The sequence below is a fragment of the Callorhinus ursinus genome, unplaced genomic scaffold (assembly GCF_003265705.2).
Source record: "Callorhinus ursinus isolate GAN/ISIS: 27379988/994484 unplaced genomic scaffold, GSC_fseal_2.0 scaffold51, whole genome shotgun sequence".
In the NCBI taxonomy this organism is placed as follows: Eukaryota; Metazoa; Chordata; class Mammalia; order Carnivora; family Otariidae; genus Callorhinus; species Callorhinus ursinus.
In genome coordinates this window covers 6475605-6488872 of record NW_027397113.1, presented here as the reverse complement: position 1 = coordinate 6488872, position 13268 = coordinate 6475605, and the positions used below count along the sequence as shown (strand labels likewise).

General features: G+C 53.8%; 1 long non-coding RNA gene across 1 annotated transcript; it reads right to left on the bottom strand.

The window, feature by feature from the left end:
- Positions 1-281: 281 nt before the first annotated feature.
- On the bottom strand, positions 282-3137 carry LOC141370973 (uncharacterized). Its single transcript, XR_012375518.1, has 3 exons — positions 3067-3137; positions 790-1002; positions 282-518 (listed from the first exon to the last, which is right to left on the bottom strand). It is a non-coding gene; the product is annotated as an uncharacterized lncRNA (long non-coding RNA).
- Between the last annotated feature and the right edge of the window lie 10131 nt (positions 3138-13268).

Below are 13268 nucleotides of genomic sequence, written 5' to 3'. Positions count from 1 at the left end.
CTGATCCAGAAGTCTCCAAAGGAGGGTGATAGGCACAGGGCTGCAAGACAATTTGCTGGGGCGTGGAAAGAAATGTCAGAACTTAACCTGTATTTATTCTTAGCTCGTTCTTTTAAATTTCTATTTCTTAAACATCTTTTATATTACATTTAAGATATTAGAACAAGAATATGAGTATGTATTTATAACTGAATAAAAGCAAATGGTAGGGCAGTGCTTTTAAATCAACTTTATGAAGACGATGAGTAAAGAAAGCTTTGGCACTGTTGATCTAATCGACAAGCATTTATCAATCATCTACTGTTGGCAAAGAACTGGATGAGATGCTGTGGGAATTTTTAAAGAGAGAGGAAGAGGGGCACCTGGGTGGCTCAGTTGTTAGGCGTCTGCCTTCAGCTCAGGTCATGATCCCAGGGTCCCGGGATGGAGCCCCGCATCGGGCCCCCTGTTCCGCGGGAAGCCTGCTTCTCCCTCTCCCGCTCCCCCTGCTTGTGTTCTCTCTCTCGCTGTGTCTCTCTCTGTCAAATAAATAAATAAAATCTTTAAAAAAAGAGAGGGAGAGAAGGAGAGCAGAGGGTATAGCCTTTAGCAGAGAGGTTAGAAGTGCTGCTCTGAATGACAAACTGCAAGAATATCTGTAACCCATATCACAGGCAAGGGCTAATTTTCCTAGCATGTAAAGAGCGTTTACAAATCAATAAGAAAATGGCCTAGTTGGTTGGGAAATGGGCAGAAGAGATTCACAGAAATGAACCACAAGTGGCCGTTCAGCAGGTGAAAGATGCTCACTCGTCATAGGAGAGCCGTGTGTTAAAGAACACTGAGATGAGAGCCCAGTTCTCTTCTGTTGGGTTGGTCAAGATCCACAAGTGTGAACACATGCATGTCGATGGTGAGATGGCGGGGATCATCTGTTGTAGTGGTAATGCTTCAGAATTTCAAACACACACACCCTCCAAGTTGGCCACCCAGCTCTGAGAATTCACCTACCAATACGCTCATCTGCAGGAAATAAATGACATACATCTATACAGTGGGGTACTATTCAGGCTTCAAGAAGAATCAGGAAGCTCTATATGCCTGGTATGGAATGAGTTCCAAGAAATCCTGGTAAGGCAAATGGCCAGAGGCTACCATTTGTAAAAAGGGGGAAGAAAAGAATATACACACCCATACAGACAAATCTGTGGAAGGCGAGGTGCTGGCAAGAGAGGGAGAACCACAGCCTCCTTTAGGGGGTGCTACTCAGGACAGATCCTGGACAGGTGGAGAGGTGACCTGGAGAAGGCTCTGGGTTGGGATCCACAGAGCCCTGCTCGGAGGCTCCACAGAGCCACGTTAAGCTCTCTCCAGCCTCAGTTTCCTCATTGGGAACAAATGCCACCCAGCCCTTTAGCCCCCCGGCTTACTGGATGTCAGCCTGACAGTGACCCAGTAGCGCCATCAGTCAGTCACTGGGGGCTTTCCAGGTGCCGGGCTCTGTGCTGCAGGCGTCACATTATCTCATGGAAACCCTGCAGCTGCCCTGAGAGAGGGCTCCTTTTTGCATCTCAGTTTCCAGGTGCTGGGAGTGAGACTTAAAGGGGTTAAATAATTGGCCCCATGTCACACAGAGCGAGATCCCACCTACTGCCTCTTTCCAAAGCTGAGCCATATTCCTCTACTTGTGGACCGGAAGTCAGAAAACACACATCCAGGCCGGTATCTCACCGTGTCCCATGAAGCCCCCGCTCACACAGCCCTGGACCAACCTGGGTTGTCCCCCAAAGCCCCCGGTTCCTGGGAGCGGGCGCTGCTGCCTCATGTGCCCTCCTTGCCCCCATGGGTTGATGCCAGCTCTCTGTCTGTCCTTCCCGTGCCTTGGGAGCCAAGTACCTGGCTGGTGGGGCTCTGAGGCAGTGTGGGTGCAGGCGTGATGCTGGGGAGACCAGCCGCTCCCCAGCTGGGGACGGGGAGACCACTGCTAGCTCCAGGGGAGGAGAGGGGCTACCCTTCACAGCTACCCTGTGCTGCCCTTCAGAGAGGCTTTCCCTCACCACCTGTTAGTGGACCCTGCCACCTCTCCAACTGCTTCTGCCCTATCATTCCCTGTCTTCCACGCTGTATTTGAGGGTTTACTGTTTGTCGTCGCTCCTCCTCTGGTGGAAAGAAGGCTCCGTGTTTGGAGGAAATGTTTGCTGAATGAATGAACGAACGAATGAATGAATATAGAGTTCATCCCAAGTGCTCTGCCTGCTCTCAAGGATGAGGACCTTGGGGCTGGGAGGGGACCCCAGAGCCACCATCCAGGGCGCAGACCTGGGGCCAGCGAGCCCTTGCTGCTCCCTGAGTTTCGTATCACCTGCTTCCCCGTACAGGTGCTCTGGAGAAGGGGGAGGCGTCAGATGTGCCCACCTTTAGGCGGTCAGCATGGCGAAGCTGGAGGTGGGCTAATTAGAAGTGGGGGTGGGCAGCCTGTGGGATTGCTCAGAAGAGCAACTTTGGCTCTTTTGTTTGTTCCCAAGTTGGAAGTGGGGACAAAAATTAGGGAAGCTGGTAGTTACAGACCAAGGCCTGGCAGTTCGGGTCGATTGTGGTTTGGCTTCCCCAGCTGGTTTGCAGCTGCTTGCTCAGAGTTCCATATTTACACGTGGTCTGGCCTCGCTCCGTGTCCATTCAGCTCTCACGAGCCACAGAGCCCTGGGCTTGCCCTGTTGCCCTGCTCCTCCCTTTCTGTGCAGTCTGCGGTGCTGAAGCGCCGGAGGCTGTCCCCACACCTGCCAGATTCTGCCTCTGCACCTGCTCCCCGATTTGTCCTTCAGAGTCCTCCTGCCAGCCCGTCCCGCCGGGCCCTGCAACGTGTTCTGCTCCCCACGCTGTTCCACGCAGTGCACGTGTGGGTAAACCGGCCGCGGGTCGTGCCTCCGCGGGAACTGCGCCTGCGTGGAACCAGCGTGCTCTCTTTATCATTTGGGTGCCCAGGTGAGCGTGCTGGGTAGGCGAGGCACCATTGCTGCTTTTGGGGCTCAGTCCCTCCCTCCTCCTCGAGCTGGCTAATGGGTAGTGGTTCACATCCATTGGTCCTACCTGATGGGGAAGGACTGCTTGGGGTGCCAAGGGGTGGAGCCAGCTTGACAGGTCCTGGGAGTGGGGAGGAGTCTCCAAAGGCAGAGGGGCCTGGGCCCCCAGGTGACCGAGCCGAGAGGAGCTGCTCTGTGACTTCATATCCTGGGGTGTCCCGTGGGGTGGGGGGGCGGTTGTTTCACCAGGTCCTCCACAGAGACCCCCAGCACAGGTGCACCCCCTGCCCAGAGGCAGCAGAAGGCCGGGCCTGCCGCCAAGTTTGACACGCCCAGCCCTGACCGGCAGCTGCCCAGCCCTCCAGCCCCACATCTGGGTCCACACCCCGTGTATCCCCTGCTCCCAGCAGCGCCCCCCCCAGGGCCGCAAGGAGCAGCAATAAACCCTCACTCTTCTGCTGCCAGGCTGAGCCCCCCAAGATGGGAGCAACGGCCCAGGTGGGGCGGGGACCATGCCAGGCGGCAGGTGGTGTCCCGGTGGGGAGTAAGAAGTTTATTCCCGGGTCTATGCTCTTTCCGCCCCCCCCCCCCCCCCCCCCCCCCCCCCCCCGCAATGGGCTGAAGTGGGAGAATCTTCCTATTCTTGCTAATACCTTCTTCTTAAAAGCAAAGAGAGAGCCGGTGGGGCTCAGAGCCCTTGGCAGCCGGAGATCCTGCCAGAACATCACAATATTCGGTTTCCGCAGGATGTGTTTTTACAGTTTCCTCTACGGTGACAAGTGATGCTGATTCTCCAGTTATGCTAGTTGACATTCTGCAGAAGCTACATTATTTAGAAGTCGGTTGACTGAGAAAAAAGCATGAATTAAATAACAATACAAGTAAACAGAAAATGTGACAGGAGCCAGAGAGACGTGTCAATGACAGAAGTTTGGAAATGGCAGCTCCGAGGCAAGATGATTGTCGCCTTCTGGGTCAGGAGCTGCTCGTGTTATGTCTTCTTGGGCTTCTCTTGCCTTGGACCTGGGCCCAGGGGGTTTCGGAAGCCAGAAACAAGGATTTCTGTATTAAACAAGCGCATGGCACTTTCCGGGGGGGGTGCTGACTGCTTTGCTAATATTACCGCATTTCAGCCTCCCGAACCAGGAGATCAGTGCTGTTGGACTCAGTTATAGGGGAGGCAACTGAGGCAGTTGAGGTGAGCTAACTGCCCAGGGGTCAAGCCTGGGTTTGGACCCAGGCTGGCTGGTTCCAGAGTGTGTGCCGTGAGCTCCCCCCGAGGTGCCGGCTTCCCAGCGGGGATGCTCAGCAGCTCCCTAGCCACACTGCCATTTTGTCCCCATGTAGCCTTTTCACATGCGTCTCCGGGCAGAGGGTGCTCTGCAGAAAAGCCTCAAGACTCTTAGGGTACACGGGGGCTGCGGCATCGAGTGGCGCACCTGTGTTTTGGGGGCTGGGGGAGAGGCAGAGCTCTTGGGTGGCCTCCCGCCCTCATGTTATCTATCACGTCCTTCCCAGGCTTGCCAGCTGGGGGGGGGGGGTGCTCTTCTCCTTCTTGGAACGTTTTCTGCTGCCAGACACCACCCAGGACATGGGGGACAGTGAGTGGGGTCCTTGGGGGGAAATAAGAGTGAGGTTGTGGTGACAAAACCACGGGGGGCGGCGCCTGGGTGGCTCAGTCATTAAGCGTCTGCCTTCGGCTCAGGTCATGATCCCAGCGTCCTGGGATCGAGCCCCGCATCAGGCTCCCGGCTCCGCGGGAAGCCTGCTTCTCCTTCTCCCACTCCCCCTGCTTGTGTTCCCTCTCCCGCTGTGTCTCTCCCTGTCAAATAAGTGAATAAAATCTTAAAACACACACACACACACACACACACACACAGAGGGAAAGCTTAGAGAAAGCCCAGAAGTGCTGGAGTCCCGGGGGGGCTGGGAAAGCCTGTCCTCGGTCTCTGACAGGCTCTAGCTCTTCCCCCCCCAGCTCCAGCTGGGGGTCTGCCAGTCTGTGCAAGTAGCAGGAGGCCCCTCACCCACAGAGAGCCCTGGAGGGCTGTGGTCAGTGACCCGAGGCCAGTGCGGGGAGCTGACAGCATGGCCTCAGATCATCCTATGGGACCTCCCCGTCCCTGTACTAGCCCAGGGCCTCAAAGCCTGGGCTGCAGGTCCCCTGAACACATGCCCAGCCCCTGGGGAGGCACATCTGTCTTTTGCACTCATGGGCCCTTGGCCTAAAGCCCCTTCTCCTGGCTGCCTGTACCCTGGAGGTCTTGCCTCTCTTCCTGTTTCCACCCAGAGTCTGAGCAGCAGCCCCCCTCACGGGCCACCTGCCTCCTCCCTTCCAGATGAATACACAGGCCCCTCGCCCCATGCCCTTCTTCCCTCAGGGCCCTCCCTGCCCACAAACTGGCCTTGGCCCTTGGCCCTGGGGCTGAGGAAGTGTGATGTGCTGAAAGGAAATCAGGTTGTTGATGAGCAATGATCCCTAATGAAATGTGAAACATCCAGGCTGCCAGGGCCACTTCCTCAGGCGCTGGTGACACCGTAGTCCTTGTCAGCGTCACCCAGACAGTGTGTGACGGCCCAGGGCCCTGGACAGCCAGCCTGATGTGCTTTCATGTGCTGGGTGGACTGCACGGCTGGGTCCTAGGGAGGAGGCCTGGCCCTTGCTTCAGTGACCCTGGGTCTGAAACCTTCCAGCGGGATGGCAACCCAGCCCAGGGCGGGGGCTGGGAGGGGTGGCGGGGGGTCTCCCACGTGCCTGCAGGAACCCCCAGCTCCACAAGCAGGGTCAGGCACCTCCCTGATGCTCCCATATCCCTGATCTTTAGCATTTACCACCGCCTTTACATCTGCATCAAATACTTGCAGGTGCTTACTTTTACTATGTGCAAGTCGTGGTCTAAATGCTCTACTGAGCCTCAAAACGACCCATGAGACAGGAACTACTCTTATAACTCTCTTTTTACAGAGACAGAAAATGAGGCATGGAGAGCTGAAGTCACGGAGCTGGTAAGAGGTGGAGCCAGAAGCAAGCCGGGGCAGTCGGGCTCCAGAGCCCCGTGCCCTTGACTTTGGTGCCAGGACCTCCATCCTGGCTGACCGTCTCCTCCTTGTCTGAGCATCTGCTCTATTCACCTTTACGTCCACAGTCACCGGCGTAGGACCCAGGTCCTTAATGAAGATTGGTGCTCGAAATGATGGAGGGACGGACAAACGAGGGCCGGTGTATCCTATGTGTTGCAAGAGTCATGGTGGGGTCTCGGTGTAGAAACTCATTCCCATTCTTGCGGTTTAGACATTCCGCCAGGTCTCAGTCTGTGGCTTTCCCTGCCCATCTGTCCCATGCCCTTTACATCTTATACATATTCCTTTCCTACTTTGCCATTTCTTAGCTTCTCAATCCACTTGGATTTGGGGAGGGGGAGAGAGAAACGAGTGCCCTGCTGGCCCTCTGGAACCTCACGCCCACCTTCATGCCCCGAGTGATGCCACCGGGCAGGTTCCTGAAGTCAGGCTCCTTAGCTGGGGAAGAAGTGGCTGAGTGGGTTCCAGCTGTAGCTGAGCTGATGTCGATGAAGAGCTGATTTGGGATCTACCTGCTGCCAGGTGGAAGGGGTGCGTGTTGGGGAGTGGGGGAGAGGGGGGCAGTGAGGAACATGTCCCCAGGCATCTGTTTCTATGGCTCTCTGGGCAAAGAGCACATTCTAGCTCGGCCCTGGCAGGGACATGCATGCCATCACCCTCCCGTGTCATCCAGCTCCTTGCGCCATTGCCTGATGCGGCAGCGGACAGAAGTCGACATGACAGGGCACTCCATGTTCGTGCCTTCTGACACACTGTCCCTCCTTTATTCAGCAAACACTGAGCAGGTGTCTCCTGTGTGCAAGCAGGGCTTGGGTGCTGGGGGGGTGAAGGATGAGGCAAGTTTCCATCTGGAAGGAGCTTATATTTTGGTGAGGAGGTGGTGGTGTCAATAACAACCAAGCCCCTCTTTGGAGACCCTCTCTGAGGAAGTGGGAGGGGTGGGAGAGTAGTGGCTATGGAGGAGAATGGTCTAGGGCCTCTTGACCTTGAACGGGCATACAAATTCCTGGGGGATCTTAGTAAATGCAGATTTTGACTCAGGAGGTCTGGAGTGGGACCTGAGATTCCGCATTTCTACAAGCTCCTGGATGCCGCTGATGCTCTTGGTCCATGGGCCACACTTTGAGTAGCGAGGGAAGAGGGAAGCCACAGTTTCCTGCTACACCCTTGCTTCTGTGCTGAGGGTGATGTGGGCACCCGTGGGAACCCCACTGGGGTTCTGATGGAGGTGCTGCCCGCCCCGACGCCCAGCGGCAGACCTGAACCTTGTTGGTGGGCCAGCCAGGCTGTAGGTCCCTACCGCCCAGCATGTCACTGGCCTTTCGTGCCACCGCAGAGAGAAAGCGCTGGGGGCTGGGTTTGCCTGGGTGGGACAGCGCCCATCAGCTTTGGAGCTGGGGTAGGGGAGACCCTTCTTCAGAACTGCGGGGGCTGGCTCTGTTCCAGGGTGTGGGGGGAGGGGCTCAGTCAGAGGAGGTCATCAGGTTTCAGGGTTTGCAGTAACGTCCCGGTGAGTACAGAGACCTGAGTGTGGAGTGAGTACACATGGGGGATGCCCGGAACCCTTGATTTTCTCAGGGCAAATGACTCAGCAGCATCACGGCCACTGCCCTGTTGCTTGGCTCCCTGTTGCTTGGTTCTTTCTGGGTCAAGGTCAAGGCCCCCTGACGGTTGCAGAGGCTCAGGACCCGGTCAGGTGCAGCCATCCTCAGAAGCAAGCCAGGAAACACCTCCCCATCCACGGAGCTTCGAGGGCTCTCAAGACAGAAGATGTGTGTGGGGAGGTCTGCTGACCCCTGGTTAATAGGGGTCCAGCCTGTGACGGAGACAAGCTTGCTCTGTAGGGGGCCAGGGGCCAGGACACTGCCCCGTTACGGGAAAGAGACACTTCAAGATTCCGACACACTGTACGTGCCATCAGGATCTTCAGAAGAATTGCACATTAAGATTCTTCTTCTGGAGAGACTTTACCAGGCCCGGCGTGTCATTCTGTGGGTGGGTCATGTCAATTCACCTGCTCACATTTATTGGATCTACGCCGTCCTCAGCATCCGCAGCTCAGGCCTGGTCCTGCGCCTGGCAAGAGCCTCTTACTGGTTTTCTTCCTTCCAGCCCACCTCGTCCGAGTCCATCCCCACACTGTGGCCAAGAAGATCTTTCAAAGCTGAAAAGCTTGCTGTGTTCCCCACTTGCCGGAGATGCTGCTCATGGCCCGAGGGGCACCCCCAGGCCCCAGTCCTGCTGCGGTCCTCCAAGTCCTCCTGGGGCCAGCTCCTCTTCTCCACCCCTCCTTCCCAGGCTCAGGAACTTTGCCCATTTCCAGAACACTCATCTCACCTGCCCTGCCCAGCCCTCAGACCTGCACGCTCTCAGTTCTGCAGTGAGGCTCCCATACCGTTAATGTCTTCTGCTTTGTCCCGCTGCGTGTCGGGTCCAGCTGACATGGCGTGATCAGACCGTGTTGTGACAATTTTTTTACATTGGTCTCCCCCTGGGTGTGCTTCCTTGCTGACTCATGTTGGGTCCCCAGGGCCCAGTTTGGGGCCTGAACCCTGGTAGGCATTTAGTATGTGTTTGGGAAGCTGAAGTGATGACAAATTCTCCCACTGCCTTGAGGATCTGAGACTGGGTAGGTGGAGGGAAATTGCTAGAAAACAATGTCAAGAACTAAATGGAATGCTGAAACATGTGTATGAGTCTCCTAAGGCTGCTGGAACAAAGTACCACAAACTACAGCAGATGTTTATTCTGTTCACGGTTCTGAAGACCGAAGTCCAAAATCAAGGTGTCTGTCTGCAGAGCCATGCTCCCTCCAAAGACTCTAGGGGATAATCTTCCAGTTTCTGGTGCCTCCCGGCACTCCTTGGCTGTGGCAGCAAAACTTCGATCTCTGCCTTCGTCCTTATATGACCTCTTTTTCTCCTTGGACATCTCCTCCATGTGTCTCTTATAAGGACACTTGCCATTCATTAGATTTAGGACCCACCCGGATAACCCAGGATGTTCTCATCAATAGACCTTTGGTTCAAATAAAATCACCTTCACAGGATCTGGAGATTAGGGCGTAGACATCAGGCCGCCCGCTTTGGGAAGGGCCAGTGGACAAGGCCAAGGGTTGCAATGGGATTCCAACAGACTTTCTAGGCCTTACAGTTCTTGCATTGGGTCAGAGCTCGGACGGGTGCATGGGGAGGAGGGGTGCACTGGAGAACGAGGCAGACCTTCACACTCGAGCACTCTGCAGCCCGGACCCACTTGAGGAAATAAAGCACGGGTATGAGACCGTCTGATCAAAATCCTGCCTCCCAGAAAGCGCAGGCTCAGCCCCACACCCTCTTCCACCATCTCCCCTCCCCGTCCCAGAGCCTCCCAAGACCTTGTTAAACCATAGCGGTTTAGGGGCGCCTGGGTGGCTCAGTCAGTTAAGTGTCTGCCTTCGGCTCAGGTCATGATCTCAGGGTCCTGGGATCGAGCCCCAAGCTGGGCTCCCTGCTCAGCAGGGAGTCTGCTTCTCCCTCTCTCTCTGTCCCTACCCTCAACCCATGCTCTCTCTCTCTCTCCAATAAATAAATAAAATCTTTTAAAAAAGCAAACAAAAAAAATCCATAGAGGTTTATGGAACAACGATTCAAGCGGGCAGAGGAAGGAACAAAAGCCCTCCCTTATGTAAACTGAGGAAGGGCGCAAGAAAACACAGCCACATTATTTTCAATCAAGTGAGTATAACATCAGTATCAAAATCTGAAAGGAAGGAAGGAAAGAGGGAGGCTGGGGGTGGGGTAAAAAATCACAGCCCAGCGTCACGTGAACATTCGTGAAAAACTAAAGAAAATATTAACAAGCAGAATCCAGCAGCGCGTTAAAGGAATAACACAACTTGTCTCAGCATGTCCCCTCCTGGAACGAAAGGGTGGTTCAGCATATTTTGGAAAATTCATTAATATAATTCAGGAAATTCATGAATGTAATATATCATATTCGTGGGTTTAATAAGAAAAGTCATACCGTGAACTTCAGAGGTGCTGAAAAGGCATGTGATAGGCTCAACAACCATTTTCTTTAAAAGATTTTATTTTTTTAAGTTTTATTTATTTAAGTAATCTCTCCACCCAACGTGGGACTCAAACTCACAACCACTGAGATCAAGAGTCGCATGCTCTACCAATAGAGCCAGCCAGGTGCCTCATGGTCTGTCTTTTTAAATCAAGAATGGTTGTTGAGGGGCACCTGGCTGGCTCCATAAGTGGGGAGCGTGTGACTCTTGATCTCAGGGTTGTGAGTTCAAGCCCTACGTTGGGTCAGAGATTACTTTAAAAAAATAAAATCTTTTAAAAAATATTTATTTATTTGAGGGGGGAGGGGTAGAAGGAGAGGGAGAGAGAGTCCTTTTTTTTAAAAAAATATTTTATTTATTTATTTGACAGAGAGAGAGAGAGAACATGTGCCAGGGGGAGAGGCAGAAGCAGACTCCTCGCTGAGCAGGGAGCCCGATTCAGGACTCAATCCCAGGATCCCGGGACCACGACCTGAGCCCAAGGCAGATGCTTAACTGACTGAGCCACCCAGGCGCCCCAGGAGACAGAGTCTTAAGCAGACTCCACGCTGAGCATGAGCCTGACATGGGGCTCGATCTCATGACCCTAAGATCATGACCCGAACCAAAACCCAGAGTCACATGCTTAACTGATTGCACCACCCAGGTGCCCCATAAATAAAATCTTTTTTAAAGAAAACCATGGAAGAATTCCCTTATCACCACGGAATAGAGAGGCCATTTTAATAATGATGCAAAATCCAAAAGTCAAATAAGAAAAGATTAAAAATTTGATGACAAAAAAGTTTACAAAAAAAAATATCAATAACGATAGCACAATAACAAAGTCAAAAGACAGACTGGAAAAAATACCGGCAACTTTCACCACAGGCCAAGAGCCAACCTTCCTACTATCTAAGGGCTTATAGAAATTGGTACGGAAAAAAAAAAAAAGAAAAAAGAAATTGGTACAGAAACCACAAACTGCAATCAGAAAATTGATAAAGAATGTGAAGTAGTTCACAGAAAAAGAAATGCAAATACATCTTAAATACATTAAAAGTTGCTCAACCTCACAAGAAAATAAATGCAAAAGTCAGACTAATTAATTTAGTGAAACATTCTGGAGGCTTGGCAGCTATAATCTGAGGCTGCCTGCATCCCTCCCCTGCACCCATGGCCCCCTCCACCTGCGAAACTTTGGGCCTGGGGGGCGCCGGGTATGCGTAAGGGGCAGGGAATACTGCAGTCCCGGGTATGACCAGCAAGTGGCGCAGCTGCACCAAGCCCTGCCCCAAGCAACCCCAGAAAAACAGAAAACCCAAATTAAAAATTCCTTGGCCTGGGAGCAGACAATCAGTTGGAGATTCCGGGAGCCTTCTGGCAAATCTGGGAGGTTTGACCTTCTGCTGTAAGCAAAGCCTAGGGGCGTCCATGACAAGCAAAGGCAGGGGAGAAGAGAACATTTTTTATGCATATGGAAAAAGGAAATAGAGACAAGAATTCACTCACAGGTGCCATGGATTTCAGCAGCTCCCCTGAGCCCCACAATTTTCTAAATGAGGCTGGGTCCCAGCGCACCAGAATCACCTGGGGGCTTATTTTTAAATGCAAATTCTGGGGCCTCCCCTTGTGGCAGGACCTGCCAGCACTCCTGGGGTTTTGGACCCATGCTCAGGTTTGAACCAGGTTGCCACCAACATGGCAACATGCCTGGCATGGGCCAGAAATCAGGGGCCGGAAATGGGAGGCCTCAAAGTCACTGCCCTCGGAGGCCAGACTTCCCCTGTGAAGATGCTATTTGCACACACATGGCATAAAGCCCAGTTCTTCCATGTGAGATTCAGCCTTTGGGCTTCTGGACTAGGGCTCTGCCCAATCAGCCCCTTGCTCATGGCCTCCTGCTCTGATTTGGGTTGGTTCTCTCTCCACTTCTCTCTACTCAACTGTTTTAAAATTCATAAGGAGGGGCGCCTGGGTGGCTCAGTGGGTTAAGCGTCATGATGTCCGGGTCCTGGGATCGAGTCCCTGGGGGCTCCCTGCTCAGTAGGGAGTCTGCTTCTGTCTCATAAATAAATAAATAAATAAATAAATAAATAAATAAATAAATAAAATCTTAAAAAATAAAATAAAATTCATAATGAGTTCTTGCCCAGAGAGGCCCAGTATGGCAATAGCCCTGGCTTTGAAATCCAGGCCCAGAACCCCCGCTCCTCGGCCGCCTGGCTGGGTGCCACAGTGGCTGGATTCTCCAAGCCCTCTGGGAAGTTCAGTGTCCAGATGCCTACCCACACCTCATCCACACTTCTAGCACTCATCAGACTTCTATCCGGAACGGACTCAGCCCATTCCTCTCCTAGCCTGGGAGAGATGACTTCCGGCTCCCTGGCTGGCCCTAAGTCTGACCCCAATTCTGAACTCCAGCCTTCTGCTGGGATTTGGTCCATAACAGGCCAGAGACCACATGGCAGCTGGCCAGGGGCCCTGGAGAGAGCTCGGGCTTCCGTGTCTGGTTCTAATCCTCACTCTGCTGTGTGACCTGGGCTCTCTGAGCCTCGGTTTCCTTGTCTGGAGGAATTAGCACCAACTCTCTTGCGCAAGGGCCGCTAGGAGGAGCTAAGGAGAGGGTACGGACCACACGGTCAGCACAGAGCCCAACACACCGCAAGCCTGCAGTGTCAGCAACAGCTGCTACTAAGAAGTTCGGCTGAGGGGGAGTGCTGGGGAGAGGGCCGCCTCTGCACCTCCTCACACCAAGCTGGGCTGGAGTTAGACCCTGGGTCAGGGAGGTATGACTTCACTCACTTTCCCAGTCTGCACACCGGCTCTGCTCCAGGTCCACGAGGGGCTCCGAATGGATGTCAAGGGATCACAGCCATGCTTTCCACCCTGGGGGAGCTTCCAGTCTAATAAAGGCAACCTGGAACCTGGAAATAGAAGCTTCCCAAAATAGTGAGTCTGCAAGCTGGTCTCCTGTGCTGCCTGGCAGGAGGCTCGCAGTAAGGAGGGAATGAGCACAGTCCTGGGCCCTCTGGCCTGCTGCCTCCACGCTGGGAGTCCACTCGCTTCCCTGCAGCCTCAGGGCCAGCTAGGGAGGGCCCTGCCCAGTCCCCCACCCAGTCCCCGCCACTGTGCTGTAGCAAAATGGCCTGAAT